At 51.3% G+C, this 12,592-nt stretch overlaps 1 protein-coding gene across 1 annotated transcript in view; it reads right to left on the bottom strand.

Moving 5' to 3' along the window:
• The window catches only part of Crispld2 (cysteine rich secretory protein LCCL domain containing 2), a 61,974-nt gene extending 51,428 nt beyond the window's left edge, over positions 1 to 10,546 (bottom strand). The window contains exon 1 of the mRNA XM_031341572.1: positions 10,416 to 10,546. The gene's annotated coding sequence lies outside the window, so the exon portion shown is untranslated. The remainder of the gene's footprint in view (positions 1 to 10,415) is intronic.
• Positions 10,547 to 12,592: the final 2,046 nt, after the last annotated feature.

Genomic DNA, 12,592 nt, shown 5'->3' with positions numbered 1-12,592 from the left:
GGGGTGGAACTCGGCTCAGTTAGTAGAATGTGTAGCATACACAAAGCCTTCCATTCTATCCCCAGCACTGAAGATGCACTTGGGAGGTAGAGGCAGGAGGATCAGAAGTTCAGGGCCATCCTCAGCTACAGAGTGCGCTTGAGCTACCTGAGACCCAATCTCAAACAAACAAGCCAAAGATAGGGGCTGGGACCAAGGGCATGGAGCTGATAGGACAATCCTCCCTGCAGCTCTTAGTTCAAAGTCTCAGCTTTGCCTGAGCAATATAGAACTTAAAAATCCTGTTAAGCATCTGGAACTTGGGATAATGGAGCCCCAGGACCCTTGACTCCGTGGCCTTTTAGCCTGGGCCTCTTGGCTTTCTGGAGAAGGTCCCAGGACATCAGGCTGGAAGGTCAATGCTAACCCTCTGGCTAAGAACCACCCAGACAACGGTGCATGAAGATGAGGGTCATCTTCCTTCGGGGGCCCCCTTTCCTCTGTGTCACAGGCCTGTCCGTCTGGGAGCTGGCCCCCAGCACTGGGTCTGGTCACTGTGCACCTTGCCTGCTAGCTGCTCACAATGGGCTTCCTTATGTGTTGGGACCTGAGTGATCGACACCCAAGCATACAGCCCGTTCTGTATTGCTCACCCTTTCCCTTGGCCTACACGTCCCCCTGTGGCCAACTCCAAGCCACCAACCCATGTGAAGCCACTAAAGACAGTGTCTGTAGGAAAAACCACTGCATTTGCCCACTGGCCATCTGCCACCCCAAGGCACAGACAGAGAAGCAGTTTGAAAGGTCTCAGCCTTAGGACTCGGCTGCCTTTCATTTAAATGTGACCTCCTTTCTTCAAGTTTGTATGATTTAGCCTCCACGAAGGTTCTGCTTTCCAGTTTGTGACCTATCGGAAAATTGAGCTATCAGCCCTGGCATACCAAAGGCTAATGAGTCTGTATCCACAGTGATGACTTGCCCAAGGCGTGACAATGGGGATGGCCCAGCAGTGTACTGGTCCCTTCATTCCTGTAACCTTGAGTGTCATCATCTGCACAATAGATGGGCTCACTGATTTTATTAGCCCCATTTCACAGATGAGGAAATAGAGGACAGTGAACAAAGGTAGTAGTAAACAGCCTGGTCACGGTCATAGAGAAGGCCTGAAGGGCAGGGACAATTTATTTCTTATACTCCAGTCTCCCAGCTGTCCACCTTACCCAGGCAGCACCCCTGTTCCACTGCCCCACATCGATGAGATGCCCCAGCCCGGCACACAGCCCGGAGGCCTGCTCACTGGACAGCCACTGACCCCCACACAGCCAAGGGCTTTCCCAGCTTGCTCCTCCTCAAATCTAACAAGGGAGAGCTGAAGTCTGAGCAAGAAGCCAAGGACAGATCAGAGTCATACCCACAAACCACCCAGAAATCCTGGGAATGAAGTGTGGCTGGGAGGAGGGACATCCCAGCCCCACCCCCACCCCCACCCCCAAGAAGATCTCAGTGATCCAGGCTGGGCAGGGAACATCCCGTTACAGACGCCTGGGTTTGCAGCAGACAGCAGGAGGTGGCGTCTCCCCTCCTAGATGGATCCCGTCTGCTTTTTTGACAGGATCAAGATCAGAGAGGTGAGAAGCTGGCTGGGTCCCTGCTGGCCACTGTCAATCACTCCAGCTCCCCACACCTAGATGCTGGTCTACCATGCTCTCTGCCTCACAGGATCAGGTGTCCTCTGTGCCTCCAGCAAGAGACACAGCCCTTCGGGGACTCGTGCAACAAATTCAGATGCTTAACAAACACAAGAACTCTTTCCTGCTACCCACATGCTTTACCACTAAGCAATATCTTCCTATCACTTTTTATTTTAAACTGGGGTCATGCTAAGACACCTAGGCTGTCCTTGAACTCGTGATCCTCCCACACCAGTCTTTCCAGGAAATGGGATCAAAGGCCTAAAATACTAAGCTAGACTAGTTCTGGACAAAAAGAATAGTCAGACAACAAACATTTAAACCACTTCAGGCTAAAACCAAGCATGCTCCATACAAGTCAAAATAATGGTTTTTTGTTTTTTTGTTTTTTAAAAAAGGCCAAATTAAGTGCCTGGATAATAAATTAATGTTTTCTTAGAAATAACCCATGTGTAACTCCCAGGCTGACTTTGTTCTGCTGATGTGGGAAGGTTTCCATGGCAACCATTCACATCAAACTCTGGATAAGGAAATAGCTGGTACCACAGTCATAAGCAGTGTATAAGACATAAGAACATGTCTGAGTGGGACCTGGGTTCAAATCCCATCCTGTAAGGAAAGCTACCAGCTACTCACAGGGTCATTACCTCTCCACAGTTCCTCAGGGACACAGCAGGGTGGGGCTGGGACAGGAGTAAAGACCACCGGATTCGCTGCCTAATCTGGCCAGTGCCCACCGTACCTCTTTCCCTTTTCCTTCTGAATGAATTTAGAATCCCAGATTGCTCTGAGAAACAGGGGCAGCCAGGACTAGCTGCACAGCCCCATGATGATGCCCCTAAGAAGGTAGATGCCCCTAACAGCTTTGGTAAGGCAGAGCCGGGAACCAGATGTGGAACCCTCTGTCTGACTCCACAGAGAAGCAAGTCCTGAGATCCTGCCCAGGAAGGGAGGTTTTTGCCCAGTCAACATTGGTGCTGGGAGCTAGGCTGGAAAAAGGCCCCTGCAGAGGCAGGGGCATGATCCCTGTGGTTGGGGTGGATGAAGGATAAAGGCATGGAGGGGACTCCATCTGCATGTAATGTCAAGCACAGAAAAGGAGCTGGGTCATAGGTAGCCACGGCCAGGTAGCCAGGGGTTTTGAAGGCAACTATAAGGAGCCCTGCTTTCTGTCCAGTGCAGAGAGGATCCTCTGTAGGAAGTAAGTGCTGGGTGAGGTCTGGTTTAACTTTAAAAGTCTGTTCATGGGCAGCAGGCGGGCAGAACCTCACCTTTGCGTGTGGCCCAAAGCCAGCCAGACTCCGAGGATTAAACACACACAGTTCCTTCATGTGAAGTTTAAACCTGGCCTGCACCTTTAGAAGTCTGGAAACGGTTACCCTGAGGGTGGGGCTGTGGGAGGGCCCGAGGGACCTCTGTAGGTTGGCTGGGCTCAGGAGCCTCATCTGGAAGGAGATTTACCTGACAGCGAGTGAGTGATGTTCTCTCCTCTCTTAGATGTTGAGCTTCGGTGAAAACTAGGTTTATTTTAAGATGGAAATATCTCAGACTGTTTGAAAATGAACTACAAGAGGCATGAATGGCCCCTCAAGAACCTCATCGGCACACAGGAGAGAATCGCACCCCTTAAGAGTCTCTAGGCTGAGACTGACCCCCAACACCCCTGCAAAGTAAACCAAGAGGAAAGAGTCCAGATAAGGGCCAGCGGAGGAACGTGGAACCCAGACAGGGCCGGGTTCATCCCCAAGCTGGCAGGGCACTTGTCCCACACTGCCAAGGCCCTGATGAAAATATCTCTTGGTGCTAGCCGGGCTGCCAAGGTCCTGGAAATAAATAGTGTGTTCAGCCATGGAGGAGGACAGCTAGGATGTGTAGGGAGCTCTGTGTGCGTGTCTGGGTGTCTATGTGTGTGTGTCTGTGTGTCAGTATATATGTGGTGTGTGTGTATGTGAGTCTCTGTGTGTGTCTGAGTCTCTTTATGTCTGTGTGTATGTGTGTATGTCTGTGTGTGTATGTGTCTATATCTCACTCTCTCTTCTCTGTGTATGTGTATGTGAGTCTCTGTGTATGCCTGAATCTCTTTGTGTGTGTCTCTGTGAGTGTTTCTGTGTATGTGTCTCTGTGTATGTGTCTCTGTGTCTCTGTGTCTGTGTCTCTGTGTGTGTGTGTGTGTGTCCATGTCTGTGTTTGTGTCTCTGTGTGTGTCTCTGTGTGTCTATGTATATGTCTGTGTGTGTGTGTTGATGTTCTTCAAGAGTCATATACCTTATTTATTTATTTACATTTCTAAAATGGTTTCTCACTGGCCTGTGACTTGCAGATTCAGCTAGGCTTGCTGGACAGCAAGCTGCAGTGCTGGAAGCCTGGGCGCATGCCACCACACCCAGCATCTTTATGTGGGCTCTAGGGATTGGTCTTGGGTCACTGGGCTTGTACAACAAGCACTTTGTCACCTGAGCTGTCTCCACAGCCCCACAGCTGGAGCAGCTCATAGTGGGTGCAGGGCTGGCTTCACGGCAGGTCAATAGATGAACCCAGCAAGGTCCCTGGCACTCAGAGGCACTACACACACCCCAGAAGGACCCTGAGATATCTGTGACACTCACTAGGGTCCCAGAGTATCTGGAATCAGCCCTGTGCAGAGTATCACCAGGTACCCCGTGCTTCCCAAGAAAGGTTTGATTTTGGCTTATTGGTTGCTACTAAACCAGGGTTCCCCCATGCTAAACAGCTAAGGGAAGCCCTGGCCCCAAACACCCCGCCCCTTGGCTCTGGGTTACAGGGACATTTCAGCCACTGAGCTCCTCCAGAGGCAGCAGGATTGGCAGATTCGAGGCCAGCCTTGGCTACCTAGCAACACCTATTTAGAAGAGAAGAACAGGATGCCAAGCTGCACTTCCTGGTTCAGATGGCATCTGGTCACTTGTGCTTCTGTTGAAGCCACAGGTTGCTGCTAGTCTGGGGAGCATACTTAGGGAATCCCTGCTTTAAAGAGCCTGCCTGTCATCTCCTCATTCCACACCTTAGGTTTTGTTGTTGTATTTGTTTGCTTGGGGCAGGATCTCACACGGCCCAAGCAAGCCTTGATTTCATCATGTGGTTGATGACCTTGAATTCCCCATCTTCCTGCCTGGTCTCTAGCACTAGGATTAGGGATGTATGCCACCATGCCCTGTTTATGAGGTGCTGGGAATGGAACCCAGGGCTACCTCTGTGTACACTAGACAAGTGTTCTTTCAGTTGAGTCACCTTCCCCAGCTTTAACTCAGCTTTTCCCAGGCCCCAACACACCCAGAGCTTAATCCTTACCACCTGCCTCTACCATTGTGTACTTCACAGTTTATACAGAAGGGGTTGCTTGGAGTAGTTCAAGAAATTTACATTTTTCAAGTCATTTTATTCCTGTACCTCATGAAGACGCTGATAACTTGCTATGAAGAGCCATTGGGAATAAAATCAGAGCAGACATTAAGTGGCCACAGGTCAGAGGTCACTTACAGAGGGGCTTGCTCTTTGTTAGGAAAGGAGATCAGGACCTAGCATGGCGTGAGCCTAGAGGACCCTACCGGAGGCTTTCACCACCCTGTAAGCACAGGGCTCCAAAAACCTCATAAGGAGTGTTCAGATTCCCAGGGTCCCTGGGGCCTCCTCACTCTGGCAACACAACTTATTCTAAAAGAAGCAAAAGCCTCCATCGCCTTCAGGACTTGCTCCTAGATAGTAGTTGCTTAGTGGCGTAACCCATGACAGCAAGACAGACCCCACCACCCTTGGCTGACCCTTCACCCTGGCCATTCCTTCTCCAGGCCTGTGGAGCCATATAGAGCTCTGCCTGGTGCAGTCATCAGCTCCCTCAGCCACTTTTCCTTTTCCTTTTTTATTTTATTTTATTTTATTAAGCTCAAACATGGTCTCTTTGGTCTAGTGTCCTGGGCCCACTCCACGAAGGGTCAGAAGACACCAGGTTGACACCAACTCCAAGTCCTTGAGAGCAAGTGGGATTCTTTCTGCCTGAAGGATTTGGGGACAGGGGGAGCTCTGGGATCTCTGACCTTCAAGCAAACGGAAGCATGGTTGCCTTTTGTTCTGGGATGCTGCCATTCAGCATCAACACATGACATGTTCCAGAACCTGGATTGAAAATGTGGGCTTTCATAGTTTGTAAGAATTTTTTTTTTAATGATGGGCCAGAAGTTGCAAAATCCCTCATTAGCCACCTCCCCCTCCCCCTTTGCTCCCCCCTCCCCGATTTTGTGGCTTTTTCCTAAGCTGACGCAGCACTGGAGGCCAGGCAAACCTCCTTCTGGCTGGATCATCGTGTCCTCATAGCCTGGAAGGGGGGGTGCCCGAAAGTGCCACAGTTGCAAGCTGGGGGTCGGAGACAGAGCAGGGCTCCCCCAAGGCAATGTCTCAGACATGATTCTCAGTGGGTTTCTGTGACTCAGGACCAGACGTCAGCCCTGCCACAACACTCTAGGCAATAGTGTCTCTCTGTACCCACCATGGAAGAGCTCCCTGCCTGCTCGGTGAGAACCAGGCTGATGTGACCTCACAGAGGTTGAAGGAGCCAGCTTTCTCACCATTACACATCCAATGACCATGTGACCTGCAGTCTCCTCTGCACACACATCCCCAGAACCTCACGCACAATTAGGGCAGCACCTCACACAGCCCAAGCGAGCCTTGACCTCATCACATAGTTGAAGATGTCCTTGAATTCCTGATCCTCCTGCCTCCCTCTCTAGCACTAAGATTGGGGGGATGGGTACCCTACTCTAAAGCACTAGACTGTATAGCTAAGCCCTGGCTGGGCCCCACTATAGGTTCAGAGGAAGGTGCTGTACCAGATGACAAAGGTGACCATCACAGCAGAGTGTGCCATAAGGCTTGTCATGACGTAAGGGCACTCTTAGCATCTCCAGGTGCCTGGCCCCAGGTGGGGTTGGGATGAGGGATGGAGGGCAAGATGTTTGTAGAAGTATGTAAAGGAAAATATGCTCTACAGAGAGTAGGGGTATGCGACTCAGAGGCACCTGCCTAGAACCCCCAGTAACAAGCTGGGGTGTGGCTCGGTAGTGGCGGACACACTGGCCTTACACACACAATGCCTTGTTTCATCCCCAGCACAAAAATGACCCAGACATGGTGGTGGTGGTACAACTATAATCCAAGAAATAAGAGTACAGAAGCCAACGTGGGCTACATCGTGAGTTCCAGGCCAGCCAGAGCAACACAATAAGACCCTGTCTCAAGATAAGAAAGAAAATCCTGCAATGAAGCCACCACTTTGCATATAAAACCAAAAACAAACAAACAAACAAAAACCAAACAAAACCAAACACTAAAGTCAGGTGTGTTGGTGCATGGCTTTAATCCAAGAACTCTGGGAAGCAGAGGCAGGCGATCTGAGTTTAAGACCAGGCTGGTCTACAGAGCAAGTTCCATGTCAGCCAAGGCTACACTGTGAGACTCTATCTCAAGAAAACAATGCAGCAAAAACATTCAGATATGGACTACCAAATGCATGGATCTTGCAAACACCCAGACACAAAGACTGCATGCTACAGGATTCCGTCTGTGAGAAATGTCCAGAATCACTCGAGATGAGCAAGCGCTGGAGATGAAGCCTGGGGCATAACTGCCCATGTACACAGGATAGCAGTGTTCTGGAACTAGATGGTTAGGCTGGCCACACAACGCTGCCAATATACTCAATGCCCCTCAGTTGTGCACTTTACAATGCTGAATGGTAAGAGGGCTGAACAGATGTCTCAGCAAGCAGTTAAGAAAGAACACTTGCTGATCCTGCAGAGGACCTGAGTTTGGTTCCCAGCACCTTCACAGGGTGATTCACAACCACCTGTAACTCCAGTTCTGGGACGGGATCTGACACCTCTCCACCCTCCTTGGGCAGTACTAATCCATGTACATACAGAGGAACACTAACATATAAAATAACTAACTAAATAAGTACTGTTTAAAGTAGTACATTTGGGGGGCACTGGGATGACTCGATGGGTAGAGGCACTTGCCACCAAGCCTGAGACCCTGAAGTCAGTCACTTCCATAAATCCACAACCATGGATGGAAAGATGGACTCCATGAGTTGTCCTCTGACTTCTACACATGCACCCTGGCATCACACACTCAATGAATAGTGAGTTTTAAATTAAAAAAATAAAAAATTATATATTTTCTCTGTATGTATTTTCTACTTTTTCAAGAAAAGACAAAACAAAGACAACATGACTGAATGCCCTGAACTCAGGACCCCCTCATGTGGCTGCCCTTGTCTGCTCTGTTGCTTGCAGGGTGCTCTGTTGGGGACATCATAAGGTGCTCTATGTCCTCCAGCTGAAGGACCTCTTCAGGAAGTGAAATGATAGCATTCTGGCCACACCACGGTTTCCCATCCTGAAGAGTCATCCAGTTATCAACCCCTTGACTGACGTGGGCTCTGCACATCTGGGACTCATCAAATACAGTGAGTTAAAAAAAAAAATTTTTTTTTTAAGCTTCTAGTTTCCAGAGTAGCAGACACGGAGGCACCTCCCCTACTCACAAATTACACTGGTGACGGAGAAGAGCTTCGAGCCAGCTCCCACAAGGCCAAGGTCAGCACCAGGGTCTTGCCTGCAGACACTAACTACTCCAGTAGAGTTCATGCAAGATGGATGCCACATGGGGGGGGGGGCTTTGAATGGCCTCATGATCCCCTTCCTCCACCCAGGTCCTCCCCCTACAGAGCAACCCCACCCCTCTGCAGCACAGCAGCCAGGCTCTGGGAGCCTCGCTGACCTAGGTCACTAGGCAAAGGTTTTCAGTGTACTAACAGACCGAGTCCTGGTGAGAGCCCTGTCAGTACAGCCCTTGTCCTACACTGCGCCCCCCACCAGCCCCACCTGTGGTCAGGCACCTGGAGATGCTAGGAGCATCCTTATGTCATGAGACAAGCCTTGTGGCACACTCTGCTGTGACGGTCACATTTGTCATCTGGTACAGCACCTCCCTCTGAACCTACAGTGGGGCCCAGCCAGGGGCCCAGCTGTTTCATGTTCTGCACATGTGTGCACTTTGAGCATCGGTGAGTGGAGCATGCCGGCTCACAGGGCAGTCGAGAGATGGCTAGGGGCAGCCCTGGACACAGCTGGCCATAAGATGTTCCAGAGAAGCGTCGGGGGCCAGCCTTACTGCAACTGTCACTGTCGTTCTGTGTAAGAACCAATGCCTCCCTCTTTATTTCTCCTCTCTGGGAGCCTTGTCCAGATGTTTGTCTTGGACCCCTTAGATAAAGCCTCCCTGTGAAGGTCAGGTGGAAGGCAGAGGCAGCAGTAGACAGATAGCTGTCTTTAAAAAGGCAGGACCTACAAGTTGTGAGTGTGTTAGAGTCGGGAGCCAGGCCCACCTACAGTGGTAATACCACAAGCCACTCTCCACTTCCAGCCCAGATTCAGGACTCTGAGCTACTGGCCCAGGTCCCCAGCCACAGCTCCCAGGGCAGGCAATATAACCCCACACATGCTATTCCTCCTGGGGGTGAGGTAGGGATGGTGGCAGATGCACATGGTATATCCCTCAGTCAGTTTGGGGCAAGCAGCATGGTCCAGCCTTGTCCTGCAGGGGTGTCAGACTCCAGACCTGGTGTGTGGGGTGTAGGATCATCTGGAGAAGGCAGACCTACCCTACTTCACCCGGGCAAGGAGCCCAGGGCTAACCGTGGACATTTCCAGCCCCACTCTTGGCTCCGAGAGAGCCAGGCATCCAGACAGCCTCTCACACGGGCTTAGTCACTCTAGCAACTCACCTTTCCCTGGAAAGACGACCAGTTCAAATTGCACTGCAGCAACAGGCATCTGGCACCGTGTCTGTACCCCAAAGGAGCTGGCCTCGGCTTTCCTCATCTGGGGCCAATACTCCTGACAGGAGGACTTATTCAAGATGCCCACTCTAGCAAAAGACCCTGTAATGTGTTCCCTAAAATATTCTCTAGAAGAGTTGCCTGTAATTCTGACACTCAGGAAACTGAGACAGAAGGTCTCAGTTATATAGTCCAGACTGTGCTACACCTGGACACATCCATGTGAATGTGGAGGCAGTCAGAGGTGGCTTCCAGACCTGTCTCTGCTGGTACAAGCTCATTTAACCTCTCTGACTCTCCGTACTTTTATCTGAAATAGTGTTAGGAGACCTCCTCACCACAACCCTGTTGCCAATGAAACTTAAAGGGGCGTGGCTCTGTCAATTGGGACCAAAGGCACTTACCTGCCCCTGAGATCACCTGGACCTTATACTCACAGAGTGAAACATCCCTCTAACGCAGCCAAGCCATCAGCGAGCCAGTTATCGACGCCCACTGACAACACATTACCGCCCCAAATGGTGGCAAATTGCACTGGGTGGGCAAAAGAGTGCGCGCCTCCGTGAAGCGCGAAGCTGCGTGCAACCAGGCTAGGGATGCCAGCTCCGACTCGGCTTCCTAACCGCGAGTCAGTCCCGGGCAAAAAGCTTCGTAGCTGAACCTCAATTTCTTCTTTTGAAAAGGATTTTGCAGGTAAGGGCTCGGTAGAACGGCGGCCTGAAGCACCGCTTCTACCTTAGTCAGGGCAAGAGAGTCGAAAAAGAACAGAAAGAGGAGACATCGCAGCCGAAGCAGTAGAGTAGCTAAGAGTTCGAGAACAGCCTAAGTGACGCGACGAGACCTGTTCTCCTACAGACAAAAGAGCAGCGGGACCAAGTCCCTCTCACCTGAACAGAACTCTGGCCTCAACCTGGGGAGCGCTGGGCAAACAAATTGCGGCTCTGGGACCCTGCGGATGCTGGGCGCTGCGAGTGGGTCCCGGACTTGAGCGCGGCCCCTATTAGCTTCTTGGAGCATCCTGAGCCACGCCCCCCAAATCCACAGGCAGCGCTGATTGGGCTGCGAGGCGCCAGCCCCGCCTCTCCCCGCCCTGCTGTTTTCGGGCGGGAGGAGGCACTGAGGACCACGATGCGCAAGGAGCGCGCGGCCCCTAGCCGTGACCATAAAAGTAGTTTTCATTAAGCACTTTCTGCGCCGCCGGCTGGGCACTCTCAGACAGTTCTTGGCCTGCAGACCCGACCCCGTTCTACTACTCAAGTGAAGGACAGGACAACAGACCACCGGGAAGCACGTGCTGAACTGGGATGTGCGCATTTATCTGCCACGACCAATTCCCAGACTAGGAGGATGTCGGGGTTCCCAGCAATCCAGGGAGGAGGCAACGTCCCACTTTTGTGAAGAGGTTATCCCGCCTCCTCAAGAACCCCAGGGCGAGGTTCCAGTAAGCTTAGTATCATGTGCCCCAAGGCATTTGGAGCCTAACTGGAGCAAATATCCCCAGGTTAGAATCCCGGAAATTACTTTAGGTAAGGTTAACACCCAAACCCTTAAGGGCAAATGAGGGAATGGGCGGAAAGAGCTAAGAGACAGGGAGAACACTCTCAGTCACATAAAGTGGGGCTGGAGAAGACCACCCATCCACTAAGAAGCAGGTAAAGCCTCCCACGAATACTTCCACAAACCCTACCAGGAGCAGGTGCAGAAGAGCCTAGACTTGTTGGCGACTGGATTCCAACCAGAGATCTTTACCCAAGTCCTGGTCGCAGCACTGTGCAGATAAAGATTCAGATATGTTAATATTTTTTCATTTCAACTCCCTCCCTTTCTGTCCTCAGTTTTGGAACCATCTTCAAGGGACCTGCACTCACTCGTCCAATACTGGGCAAGCACTGGCTGCTCCATGCTGAGCTGTCTTCCAAGTACCACAGGAGTCAGTGCTGATTAACAGGGCTCAGAGCAGCCCTCGGGGTGACCCAGGACAAGGCCAGTTGAGGGTGGCCTGTGCTCCATATACCATTCTCAGGTGCTGACGATCTGGCCTGACCACCCTCAGACTCCAGCATCCCCATTCTCCTCAGTGAAGGGACTGACCAACACAGAGATTCCTGCACGAATCTCTGAGTCACAGGTCTCCAAAGTGCACGTGCCCACCCTGTTGCCAATGCCCGTGCCCAGTAAGCCTTGAATGTGAAACAGGATAAACTGGGTCCAATTACCCACCCAAGAACGGGAAGCGATGAGAAACAGGGCTTTTCTGAGACCCAGCATTTGGGCAGGAGTGGCTTGTCAGTAATAAGAAGTCCCAGGCTCTGAGTGGCCCCACCACACCACCCTACTGACAGCTTTTCATGACAACCTTGCAAAGCTCCTTGATGGCATGGTGTGACTCTTCAACACCCCTCCCCACCAAAGCATTCTACATGCCTGTCATTGTCAGATCAAATCGCCATGCCAAGTCTCCTTCAGCCTGGCCATCTCTACCCCAGCTCCAGAACCTCCAGCTCTCCCTCTTGCTCTTCCTCAGTTTCCCCTTTCCCTCCCATCTGCAGCCTTCTCTTCTAACCTGCCCCATTTCTCCTTCACCAAAAATCATTTCTGTGTGTCAGGAGCTATGCACGGGACCTTCAAGGACATCTTCTGGCCAGCTTCTCATGGCCCGATGGAAAGAGGGCTCTGCTTACAAATGAGGACACTGGGTACAGGCAGGTGAAAGTACTTGTCCAGGGTCACCTGGTTGTACATTGGTAAGACTGGGACCCCAACCCAGACAGCCTGTGCCAGACCACCTACTATGCCTTAATGTATCTCACCAAGATTGTTCCATTGAGACTTAATTACCCAGCCAAGATATGGTGGGGGTGGGGAGAGTCAGTTGGGATGTTTTGAGATCCTCGGGATTGTAAAGAGGACCGGAGAGCACAGGGAAAGGCCATCTGTGAGATGAGAAGCCACCTTGAACAGCCTCACTGCCCAAGCTTCACTATATATAAATAACCCAGGGGTGTTTTGACCCAGCAACCCAAATGGACCAGGACAGCCTATCAACTTGGCCTCTAAAGTCATG

This window comes from Mastomys coucha, unplaced genomic scaffold (genome assembly GCF_008632895.1).
Source record: "Mastomys coucha isolate ucsf_1 unplaced genomic scaffold, UCSF_Mcou_1 pScaffold22, whole genome shotgun sequence".
Taxonomy (NCBI): Eukaryota; Metazoa; Chordata; class Mammalia; order Rodentia; family Muridae; genus Mastomys; species Mastomys coucha.
This window is presented reverse-complemented; position numbering and strand designations above follow the sequence as displayed.